Source organism: Schistocerca americana, chromosome 6 (assembly GCF_021461395.2).
Source record: "Schistocerca americana isolate TAMUIC-IGC-003095 chromosome 6, iqSchAmer2.1, whole genome shotgun sequence".
NCBI classification, from domain to species: domain Eukaryota; kingdom Metazoa; phylum Arthropoda; class Insecta; order Orthoptera; family Acrididae; genus Schistocerca; species Schistocerca americana.
The window spans coordinates 361,688,799-361,701,980 of record NC_060124.1 but is presented as its reverse complement, the minus strand read 5'-3'; the positions used below and the strand labels follow the sequence as shown (position 1 = coordinate 361,701,980).

Genomic DNA, 13,182 nt, shown 5'->3' with positions numbered 1-13,182 from the left:
TAGCTGCAAACAGGCGTTGATATACATCATTGGGAACATGTCGAAAAGGTGTGCCCCGACCGGGACTCGAACCTGGGATCTCCTGCTTACATGGCAGATGCTCTATCCATCTGAGCCACTGAGGGCACAGAGGATAGTGCGCCTGCAGGGATTTATCCCTTGCACGCTCCCCATGAGACCCACATTCCCAACATGTCCACACCACTACATTCATAGTGTGCCTAATAGATGTTTGCCCATCACACTCATTACTCATGGCAGATTAATCTACCATATTGGCTTTTGATCTGAAAACCAATGTAGCTAGCTTGCTTAAAGAACTTCCTCAACTATTTTCAGATCGAATGGGAAATGCTAATAACTTTGTAGTGCATGTTACACTGAAAGACGGTGCACAGCCTAAGTTTTTCTGGGCCTGCCCCATTCCCATTGCTTTATGAGACAAAGTAATCAGTGAATTGAAAGAATTGCAAGACATTGGTGTAATTGCTCCCACCCAAGTTAGTCAATGAGCCAGTCCACTAGTTTTGTTGCCTAAACCTTCTGGGCACATTCACATTTGTGTTGACTTCAAGTCTACATTCAACCCATAGACAGTAGATGGCACTTATTTGTAACCTCACCCTGAGGAACTCGTGGACAGGCTTGGTGCAGGACGGTACTTTCATAAGATAGATTTGCATGATGCCTACTTGCAAATTCCATTGGATGAAGAATCACAGAAAGTGTTTATTGTAAATACACACTTAGGACTATTCAAGTATTTGTGTTTGTCCTTTGGCAGTGCTCCTATTTTTCAATGTTACTTAGAACAGTTGATGCAAAAGTGTCATTTTGTTCAAACTATGTTGATGATATTGTTGTCTCAGGTCATTCACCAGGGGAACACATTGCCAATTTGTGTGCTCTTTTTCGAGTGTTGTCAGAAGAAGGACTCAAGTGTCGTCTCGAAAAGCACGACTTTTTTCAGACTGAACTACAGTTCTTAGGCCATGTGATAAACAGTCAGGGTGTGCACCCCCTTCAGTCTGATTTGCTTGCAATCCATGACCTGCCTGTTCCTTGCAATGTATCTGGACTGTAGTCAGTACTAGGCAAGATGATGTACTACAATCAGTTCATACCGAATACCACTCAGATCACAGCTCCATTGCATCACTTGCATTGCAAAAATGTACAATTTTGGTGGTCTAAAGACTGTCAAGATGCATTTCAGAAACTCAAAAATGCTTTGCTTAGTGACAGATGCTGACTGCATTTTGATTCTGCCAAGCCAATAGTTTTGCAAGTCGACACTTCTTCCTATGGAATTGTTGCACAAGATAGACCTATTGCTTTTATCTCAAAGTTCTTAACTCAAACTCAGAACAATTACTCTCAAATTGAAAAAGAAGCTCTTGCTATTGTGTATGATGTGACAAAATTCCATCACTATTTGTATGGTCGCAAATTCTATTTAGTGACAGATCACAAGCCTTTGTAGTCCTTGTTTCATCCATGAAAGCCAGTCCCTACATGCACTGCTCAAAAATTGCAATGCTTTATATATTTATTTATTTAAACGTCAAGTTCTGTAGGACCAAACTGAGGAGCCAATTTCCAAGGTCATGGAACATGTCAGTGCATGAAATTATAACATAAAAGTAGTAACAGATAAAAATAAAATGTTTACGAACCCAAAAAAAGTCAATCATAAGTTTAGGTAAACGCAATCAACAATACAATAAGAATCAGCTTAATTTTTCAAGGAATTCCTCGATAGAATAGAAGGAGTGACCCACGAGGAAACTCTTCAGTTTTGATTTGAAAACGTGTGGATAACTGCTTAGATTTTTTAATTCAAGCGATAGCTTACTGAGAATTGATGCAGCAGTATAATGCATACCTTTCTGCACAAGGGTTAAGGAAGTCCGATCCAAATGCAGGTTAGATTTCTGCCGAGTATTAACTGAGTGAAAGCTGATTATTCTTTGGAATAAGCTAATATTGTTAACAAGAAATGACAGTAAGGCATATATATACTGAGGGGCCAATGTCAAAATACGCAGACTCGTGAATGGGGGTCGACAAGAGGTTCGTGATCTTACGCCACTAATTGCCCGAACCGCCTGTTTCTTGCCCAAAAATATCCTTTTAGAGAGGGAAGAGTTACTCCACAATATAATACCATACAACATAAGTGAATGAAAATAAGCGAAGTAGACTAAATTCGTGTTGAACAACCACTCACTTAAAATACCGTTCGTATAGTAAAAATGGTAGCATTAAGTCTTTGAACAAGATCCTGAAAGTCAGCTTTCCATGACAGTTTACTATCTATCTGAACACCTAGAAATTTGAACTGTTCAGTATCACTAATCATATGTCCATTCTGTGAAATTAAAATGTCAGGTTTTGTTGAATTGTGTGTTAGAAATTGTAAAAACTGAGTCTTACTGTGATTTAGCGTTAGTTTATTTTCTACAAGCCATGAACTTAGATCATGAACTGCACTATTTGAAACTAGGCCAATGTTACACATGACATCCTTTACTACCAAGCTAGTGTCATCAGCAAACAGAAATATATTAGAGTTACCCGTAATACTAGAGGGCATATCATTTATATTAATAAGGAACTTGACACTGATCCCTGGGGTGCCCCCCATTTGACTGTACCCCACTCAGACCCACATCACAGCCATTCTCAACACTATGAATAATGACCTTTTGCTGTCTGTTGCTAAAGCAAGAGGTGAACCAATTGTGAGCTACTCCTCGTATTCCGTAATGGTCCAACTTCTGGAGTAATATTTTGTGATCAACACAATCAAATGCCTTAGTAAAAACAAAAAATATGCCTAGTGTTCAAAACCTTTTGTTTAACCCATCTAGTACCTCACAAAGAAAAGAGAATATAGCATTTTCAGTTCTTAAACAACTTCTAAAGCCGAACTGTACATCTGATAGCAAATCGTGTAGTATAAAATGATCACTTATCCTAACATACACAGCCTTTCTAATAACTTTAGCAAACACTGATGGCATAAAAATAAGTCTAAAATTGTCTACATTATCACTTTCTCCCTTTTTATAAAGTGGCTTTACTACTGAGTGCTTTAATCATTCAGGAAACTGATGATTCCTAAAGAAAAAACTACAAATGTGGTTAAACACAGGGCTTACGTGCACAGCACAGTACTTTAATATTCTGCTAGGCCCCCCATCATATCCATGAGAGTCCTTAGTCTTCAATGATTTAATTATTGACTCAATCTCCTCCTTGTCTGTATCGCAGAGGAATATTTCAGATATCAATCTCAGAAAAGTATTTGCCAAGAAAATTATAGGATTCCCTGTACAAACCAAATTTTTATTTAATTCACCAGCAATGCTCAGAAAATGATTGTTAAATACTGTACATATATCTGATTTATCACTAACAGAAATATTTTTACTATGGACTGAATTTATATCATTGACCTTGTGCTGCTGACCAGACACTTCCTTCACAACTGACCACATGATTTTAATTTTATCCTGTGAATTAGCAATTCTATTTGCATACCACATACTCTTTGCCTTCCTAACAACATTTTTAAGCACCTTACAATAATGTTTGTAATGGGCTACTGCAGCTTGATTGTGACTACTTCTAACATTTTGATATAATTCCCACTTTGTTCTACATGATATCCTTATCCCAATAGTCAGCCACCTGGGTTGCCTATTACTGCTAGTAACCCGTTTAGAACATTCTAATGGAAAGCAACTCTCAAAGAGCATGAGAAATGTGTTAAGGAAAGCATTACATTTATCATCTATGTTATTGGTACTATAAACATCCTGCCACTCTTGTTTCTTGAAAAGGTTTAAAAAACTCACTGTTGCTGTTGGATTAACTTTCCTACACAGTTAGTAATTATGTGTGATATTTGTTTGAGTACAAAAGTCTTTTAGTGTTAAAATTTGTGCATCACGGTCTGAAAGGCCATTTACTCTTTTACTAACAGAATACCCATCTAGTAATGAAGAACAAATAAAATATTGTCTATGGGTGTGCTACTGTTCCCCTGCATCCTTGTAGGAAGAAACGCAGTCTGCATCAGATCTTATGAATTTATAAGATCTACCAACATCCTTTTTCTTGCACCATCATATACAAAATTTGTATTGAAGTTAGCACATATAATTAATTTCTGGTACTTCCTACAAAGTAGATCAAGAACCCTCTCTAGCTTGAGCAGAAGTGCTCTGAAGTCAAAGTTAGGGGACCTATAAACAACAACAATTATAAGTTTAGTTTCACTAAATTCACCTCCCCTTGCACAACATTCAAATATCTGTTCAGTGCAGCACCGTGATACATCTATGGACTCAAATGGACCACTGTTTTTTACATATGTAGCCACTCCCCCACCCTGCAAGGAACTCCTTGAAAAACAGACAGCTAATCTGTATCCTGGTAAAGGAAGCCTCTGAATTGTCAAATTATTTAAGTGGTGCTCCGATACACCAATAATTTCAGAGTCAACATCTCCTTCTCTACTTGGAAACATGACGCCCTCTAAAGGTGAGCCCTTAGTTAGAGGGACTTCCTTTAAGCAGGTATACCTGCCGGCTGACTTCAATTTAAAAAAGGTGCAGCTCTAATACCAACTACTACAGAAATTTTTCGATGAGTGACCCCACCACCACACACTATGCTGTCACCTATAAGCTTTGCCAGCTTCCCCTTCCCATACCCCAGGGCTTTGTTGCTTTCACAGTATCAGTAGAAAATTGTGTACAGATTTACGGCAAAGCATGGCAATGCAGATGCCCTATATTGCCATCTGATTGGCCCAGACTCTGATTTTGATGCATCTGCTGCATCTTGTTGTCATATTGATACACAGGACTCTAAATTACTGGAATCTTTTTCCTTGAACTACAGAAAAATAGCACAGGCCATGGAAGCAGATGTCAACATCAAGATTTTGTTTCATTATATTCACACGTCATAGCCTTGTTCATTGAACAGTATCCAGATCTCAGATGTGCACCAACATTTTGCACATCAGCATAGTCTTTTAGTTCAACAAAGTGTGATTCTAGTTGAAAATGACAATGGACAATTCCATGTCCTTATTCCAAAAGTGTTGCAAAAGGATGTGCTGGGATTGTTCCATTAAGGACATTGGGGAATTGTTCGCACTAAATAGTTAACGTGCCAGCACTGTACTTGGCAGGGCACGGGCACCCACACTGAACAGATGGTGGCACAGTGTGATGCATGCATGGAGAACCAACCTACTCCCACACAGACATTTGCAGCTTGGTCTAAGACTCAATCACTATGGCAACGAGTGCACATAGACTTTGCAGGACCATTTTGGAACAGTCGTTGGCTCACAGTGGTAGACTCTTTTAGCAAGTTCATATTTGCAGTGCCTATGAACTCTACCACATCATGTAGCACCATTCAAGTGTTGTCCTCAATATTTTTCATAGAAGGTTTGCCAGAAGTACTTGGATCAGACAACAGACCACAGTTCACTTCACTTGACTTTGAACAGTTTTGTGAACGCAATGGTATTTGTCACCTAACAAGTGCTCCACTTCACCTGCAGTCCAACACTTTCACACTTTCAAGCACTGGATGGCCATGCTTCGCATCACCTACACACGGGAACAGGCACAGTAACTCTTTCTCATCTCATGTCACTCCCACCCATGAGATGGACCATCACCTATGGAACTCCTGCATGGCTGCTGCCACTGGGCGCTGCTACACTTGCTACATTCACTGCAGCACCCAGCGTCGCCAGTAGTCCACAAATATTGCTTTGTGCCATGCGATCTTGTTCTTTTCAGGGTTTGTGGCAACTGTGGGTGCTGGGAAAGAGGCATGATCCAGGAACACATTGGCTCTTTTATGTATTTGATTGCAGGTACTGATGGTTTGCAGCGCAGCCACCAGAACCAAATTCGCGCACATTAATTGCCCTGTGATTCTGTTGCTTTTCTTCCACCAGATTTATGCCTTCACTGGACTGCTCAGCCTTTGCAGCCACCCGCTGGTGCCACCAGGGCACCCCAGAACATCCCCACTTGTCGACCCCATGGACTTGGACCCACCATCACCGTCCCCATCACCGTCATCACCCCAGCACACGCCTTCAGGTCTGGATGCGTACCCTTGCAGCAGTTTTCCAGATGACGTATCTCTTGCCTCACAAGCCAGACGGTGGGGTACGGTTGGGAGGCTGCCGTTCTCCACAGTCACGGTTCCCAGCCATCACCACACCCAGCATCCCGCCTCCCTCCCAGTTGACATTCACAGCCTCACTATATGACATCAGTGTGGCATTTTGGGGGGAGGAACGCACTGGTATATGCTGGCGACAGCACACCATGCAGCACAGAGGTTATGAGAGATCGATCAAGGCCAATGACAAGACTCACTGGAAACGTGCCACAAACGCCCTCACAGCCGCCAGTATTTAGGATCGCCGCTGCGGGCCAGAGGGCTAGTTTAGCCAGTAAGTTGAAGTCTGTTTGCCTTGTAGTTCCGGCATGTCACTGAGATGGAGTCACAGACCCTTTAACACAGAGACAGACAGCACATAGTAACCTTATAGTGAACATAGCGGACTTCTACTTCAACAACATTAAGGCTATGTGGAGTATACAGAAGAGAGCTTGTACCGCAGCATATGGAAACATTTTGAGTTAAATAGCTCTTTGTTTATGAATAAAGAACCCAGTTATTAATTGCGTGCAGTTGTGTTATAGAATGAGGATACGGGACACCAACCCACATCCTCTCCTTCTGCCCATGGTACAGCTCTACAGGGACAAGATGACATAAAAGCAGCTAAAAGAATACAACAATTAGAATAGCTACTTCACACACGAAGGCATTCAAACAATTGTTATTTCCATGCCCCATACATGAATGGAACAGGAAGAAATCCTAATAACTGATACAATGGGAAATTGTTTCTGCCATTCACCTCACAGTGGTTTGTGGAGTATAGGAGGAGATGTAGATAAAACTGGCTGCTCCTCTATGGATCCTCTCTATTAATTGTACGTTGTAAAGGTCACAGACTAACAAGCAACATTCAAGATCAGCTGAATAAGGGTACTGTAAACCACCTAATCCATGGGTGAACTACTTTTCTTTGCAATCTTCGAATAAACTATAGTTTGGCATATGCCTTTATTTAATGTGGTCATTCCACTTAAAATGCTGTGGCTGCATACTCATAGGTATGTTCCAGTTGTAGCTGTTTTCAGTGGCTAACTGTTAACAGTGTAATTGAACTATCTACATCATATTCATACTCGGCAAGCCACTGTAAGGTGCATGATGGAGGGTACCCTATACCACGACTAGAAATTTTCTTTACTGTTGCACTCACAAATAGATCAAGGGGAAAATGACTGTCTATGTGCCCCCCCATGAACCCTAATTTCTCATATGTTATCTTTGTGGTCCTTACACAAAATGAACACTTGCTGTCAAGGACAGCATTCTGGGTTCTATTGCTTAAGAAGTTTTCAAGTCACATATCTGGAAACCACATTTAATGTATTTGCAGTTGTGAATGTGGACAACAACCAGCTACATCGTAATGGGATGACAACAATGCAAAATTGTGTCAGACTGGGACTCGAACCCAGACTTCCCGCTTATTGTGAGCAGCCGCCTTACCATTTGGCTGCCCACAAGCATGACTCATGGCCAGACCAAAACTTCCACATTTCATCAACCATGGAAGTTTGGATCTGACCATGAGTCATGCTCTGGTAGCCAAATGGTAAGACGACCGCTCGAAAGTGGAAAATCTGGTTCCGAGTCCCAGTCCAGCACAAATTTGCATTGTCGTCATTCCACTGCCTCCACGCATGCCCGAAGGAACTTTGCATCACAATTGACAATAACAAATGCACTGCAACATCATATCTGGGAACCTGTACCATGTGCTCATACGCTTCATTAACAGTCTGCAGTGGAGCACCATGTCAAACACTTTTCGTAAAACTGGAAATATGGACTCTGTATGTTGGCCTTCATCCCACAGTTCACAGGATTATGTGAGAAAAGGGCAAGCTGAGTTTTGTATGAGTGATGCTTTCTAAAACTGTGCAGATTTGTGGACATAAGCTTTCCAGTCTCTCATTCTTTTTTTTTTTTTTTTTTTTTTTCAGTCTCTTGGGACTTTGCACTGGGCAAGAGATTCATGATAAATATAAATGTATGCTAAGTAGGGGGCCAATGCCGTACAGTACTTTTTGTAAAACCGAATTGGGATTCCTTCCTGGATTTATTTGTTTATGACTTTTTCTGTTGTTTCTCTGCACCAGGAATTCTTATTACTACGTCATCCATATGGAACTCTGTGCAATAGTCAAATGATGGTATGTTTGTACAATTCTTGTGCATGAAAGATTTCTTAAAAGCAAAATTTAAAACTTCAGCTTGTGTTTTCCTATCTTTTATTGTCACACCAGGTTGGCGAACAAAGGACCGGAGACATGCCTTAGACCCACTTAGCGATTTTACATAGGACCAGAATTTTCTCAGGTTCTTGGTCAGATCTTTTGTTAAGGTATGACAGTGGTAGTTGTTATATGCTTCTTGCATTGATCTTTTCACAGATACTCAAATCTCTACTAACCTTTGCCTGTCGCCATTTGCATATTCCCTTTTGAACCAATACTGCAACAGCCTTTGCATCTGTAGCATTTTCTGGATTTCATTGTTAAACTGCAGTGGGTCTTTTCAGTCCTTAATCCAATTATTAGATACACATATGTACAGAACACAATTTACAATCTGTGTAAACTTTGTCCATAGTTCCTGTATGTCCATCATAGAAGGACTAAATGATGCCAGTCCATTGTCTAAGTGAGATGCTAACTACTGCTTATCTGCTCTTTGTACCAGAAGCACCTTTCTAGCCTTCTTGACTGATTTATTAACTTTTGTAGCCATAGTCAGTATGACACCATCATGATCACTAATCCCCATCTCTATACTGATGCCATCGATAAGGTCCAGCGTGTTTGTAGCTACAAGGTCTAAGATACTTCCATGGTTTGTGGGCTGCCAAACTAGCTGCTCAGACAGTTTTCAGAAAATGTGTTCAAAAGTACTTCACAAAACTGTCAATATTGAGTCTTTCTGCTTGTTTATATAAAATATATTACTTTGCTTATGTCTGTGGTCAAGTCATATTCTGCACTGAGGATTGATGCTCATATTCATTTAAAGACAAAAAGTTGGTTTATTTTGCATATTTTCATTCACTGTTGTCTTACAGAATTATTTTCTGGGGGCAGTGAATCTAAGTAAATACAGTATTTATTCGGGAGAAGCATGCAGCAAGAGTTCTGTATAAAACAGATAACTGCACTTCTTGCAGCAGTAGTTTTAATTATCCTGGAACTTTTACATTCAGTTCCCACTATATTTACACCTGAATGGTTGTTGTTGTTGTTGACAGTAATAACTTGTTTCAGCTGAACTGTGATCCATACAATTGGAATACAAGATACAAAAAAGTATATGAAATTTTTGTGAATTAGGAAATGGCAGAGTAATGGTCAATGTACATAAGAGAGCACATTGTAAACATTTGTTCATCAAATATAAGATTTTAACAGTAGTTAATTTGTATATTCTTGACAGTTTTAATCACATACTTGCTGAATTACCTAATTTAGTTATAACAAATCAGACACATGATAATAATACAAGAACCTGTACTTCTCTGATCTTATCTAGATACAGATTAACAAAAACTAGTAACAGCAATATGTACATGGTGTAGTGGTTCATGTCATACAAGAGCAAAAGATACATGGCGGAACAAGATATTATATGAAGCGTACTCTGGTGCAACTGACTGCGAGAAAGCAGCATTATCGCTGACCTCTCTCTATTCCTTGAGCTAAGAGAGCTTTGGTTCAGTATTAACTATTGTGAAAAGATATAGTCTAGCTGCTGATCTTAATGAGTATGGATGAATGTATTATGGTTTAATAGAGAAGGCTCTGTTGCAAAACTGCAATCTTGGCAGCATAAACAAGTTGTGTATTGCATAAATTATTCTCCATCTTATGGTTTCACATTTTCAAATATTTGTGCATGCCTACGAGACATATCTTTGGACTGTGGAAGCTCGAACCTGCAAACCCTATATGGTCATTAATTTAAAGACTCTTAAACAAATCCACTTCGACAGACAGGCTTCCATGGAAAGGAGAATTGGACCATAGTTAACATAGACTAAGATTCCTCCAGATTTAGCACACAGTTTGACAACTGGCATTGAGTACAGCTTACAGTCAGTATGCAGCAGCAGACCTCTAGTCTACCATGCACAATCGCCTGAGCATAAACATCGTCTAGTGGGATCTGTTTGGCTTTTTATTCATTTCAAAGATCTTAACTCTTTTCTTAGAGAGACTGAATAATAAAGAACTACTTTCTTGAATCAGTAATAATAATTAAATCAAAGCAGTAATTAATTGAATAATAATAATAATAATAAAAGCAGTTCATTGAGGCTATTTTTGTCTCTGAAAGAAAGTTTCCAACACAGATCTCCACACAATAAATGGGTTCAGGGTGAAATAATGACTCCTCTCATTGATCATTACATCTCAGTAAAATTACACAATTTACCTTTCACGTGAGAGGGAGTTACAATGGCACCCTATGTGACAGGATGTCTAGAAGTGGTATGAGAATTGAATATCTACTGAATTTTGACTTGTGGTAACTTTATTTTTCTGAGTGACAACAAGTAATCATGACAAAGATAAATTTGAAACCTAATCAGTTTCAATGAAAAAGTATTAATATGTGTGTCTTAGGTTAAGTTTTTGTCATTTGCGTATGCATTACTATTATAATAGACTAATGAATGTGTGATTTGTTTCATGTCCTCCCACAACCAATACTTCCTGTTGGAGAGAGGTGATATCCTGTGAATGTGGAGCACTGCCAGCATCATTTCTCATTGAAAGACAAGATCAAGAAAAGACTTTGGCAATGCTCTTTCTGTGCCTTATCATAACAATCTCAAACTGACAGAATTAGTAGAACTGTAGATTTTCATTGGTTGAGGATAATAATTTCCTAGTAGTTTTAAGTAGAATAGTATTTATTTATTTGAGATGTATAGTGACTTTCTATGAACATATTTTCAAAGTGAATAATTTGGGTGTTACAGATTATTGCATTGCATGTGTCTAAAGTTCACCTAAGGTGTCTAGTGCTTTTGTGCAAATATAGGGTGTGTCCTTTTTAATTTTTGTGTGCATGTGTAATGTTTAAAACCCGTACCAAATACAAAATGGAGCAACAAAAGGATTTAGACAATTTTGAGATGGAATTGACTCAGAATGTGGTAGTTGAACATGGTGATGCAAGACCTGCATCATTGGATCAGTCAGAAGTGTCCTTTGTGGACAGATTTACAAGAGAAGTGGGCTCTTCATGCAAAACAGAAAATGTACCAATGAGGGTAGTAGAAGATACTATTGCCTGAATGCTAATAGATTTTCAAAAATTAATGGTGCGAGGTATGAAGAACATGGAAGAAAATAAAGAAAAGAACTTAAAGAAGTATTGATACAAATAAAGGATTTGTAAGAAGCTAATAAAACTGCAATTTTATCTATAAAGAATGAAACAATTACCAAGTAAGTTCTAGACTTGTACAAAACTGTTGCTGAAGTGAATCAGAAGCAAGAACAACTACCTGTGAAGGAAGATATACAACAGATGAGAAAAGAAATGAATGATGTCACTGAGAAACAACAATCAGTAGATGAAAAATTATATAATTTGTCAACAGTAGTAACTGAAATTGCTTCAGGGTGTGAGAAATTCATTGCACACAATATCAACAAGAAACATGCTGCTTATGAATAAAAATTAGAACAATGGATACAAGACAAAGAAGTTTCAGTAAGCACTTAAGTTGAGAAGAAAGTAGAGGAAGGAATAAATTCTGGTACAATCAACATCCCTCAGATTGAAAGAATAGTAACTGAAGGAATGAAGGTAACGCAAAACAAATTTTTGGAAGAGCTTAACACAGTGAAAAGGGACTTTTCACACATGTCAGATGAGTTGAAAATGTGTCAATCATCATCTATGAATAACAGACAGGAAGATGTATCGAATAATCCTTGGGGACATGTCGCTACCAACCCAGAAAGTAACAACAGATCCGGTTTCATTCAAGAAGGAAGCAGAAAACATTGTCTAGTGAGATCTGTTTGGTTTTTTATCCATTTCAAAGACCTAAGCTCTTTTCTTAGAGAGACTGAATACTAAAGAACTAATTCCTTGAATCAGTAATAATAATAAAATCAAAGCAGAGAGACTGAATACTAAAGAACTAATTCCTTTAATCAGTAATAATAATAAAATCAAAACAGTAATTAAATAAATAATAATAATAATAAAAGCAGGTTACTTTTTGACTCTGAAAGAAACAACTCTGAAAGAAACAACAACTGGGATCAGGGTGAAATAATAACTCCTCTCATGACTCATTACATCTCAGCCAAATTACAACTTACCTTTCATGTGAGAAGGAGTTACAATGGCTCAAAAATTTATAACAAATAACCAAAGTATGCCCCAAGCAAACCATTTAACATAAAGTTGCATAGCTCCTTGTTAGCTAACCCCTATTATTCATTAGAAGAATTTTAAGACATGCCCAATATGATAATAACAATGTAATTGTAATATGTTAAGTGTTCTGATGAAGTCTATTGTACGTACTAATGCTGAATGACTAACACTGAATCTGAACAAAATAATTTTCATGTAGATCTTGCTTCCTCGTCTGGGGTTGAGAGTGAAGTTATGTAATATGAGGGAAAGGTATTCAACCAGCTCCCACCTAAAATAAAGCAGAGAAATTGGAAGTCCCAGTCACCCCAAACAACACTTAAAATGTACCTCACTAGACAATTTTTCTACAAACTAACTGAAAGTCTAGATTTAAGGACTGTTTGTTGCATGGCAATAGTAGTGTTCATTTACAGCTGCTCAGCAAACAGTCATGTAAACAGGATTCGGTATCTATAGATGCAGATAACTATTACCTTTGAAGAATACAATTGTAATCACATAATTGTTAAGCTTCTGGCAGAATAAATAGTAGTTATTCAAACTAACTGAGGT

The 13,182-nt window shown here is 38.5% G+C and overlaps 1 protein-coding gene across 2 annotated transcripts in view; it reads right to left on the bottom strand.

The window, feature by feature from the left end:
- The window catches only part of LOC124619886 (xylulose kinase-like), a 148,295-nt gene that overhangs the window by 124,670 nt on the left and 10,443 nt on the right, over positions 1-13,182 (bottom strand). The gene's annotated exons all lie outside the window — the stretch shown is intronic.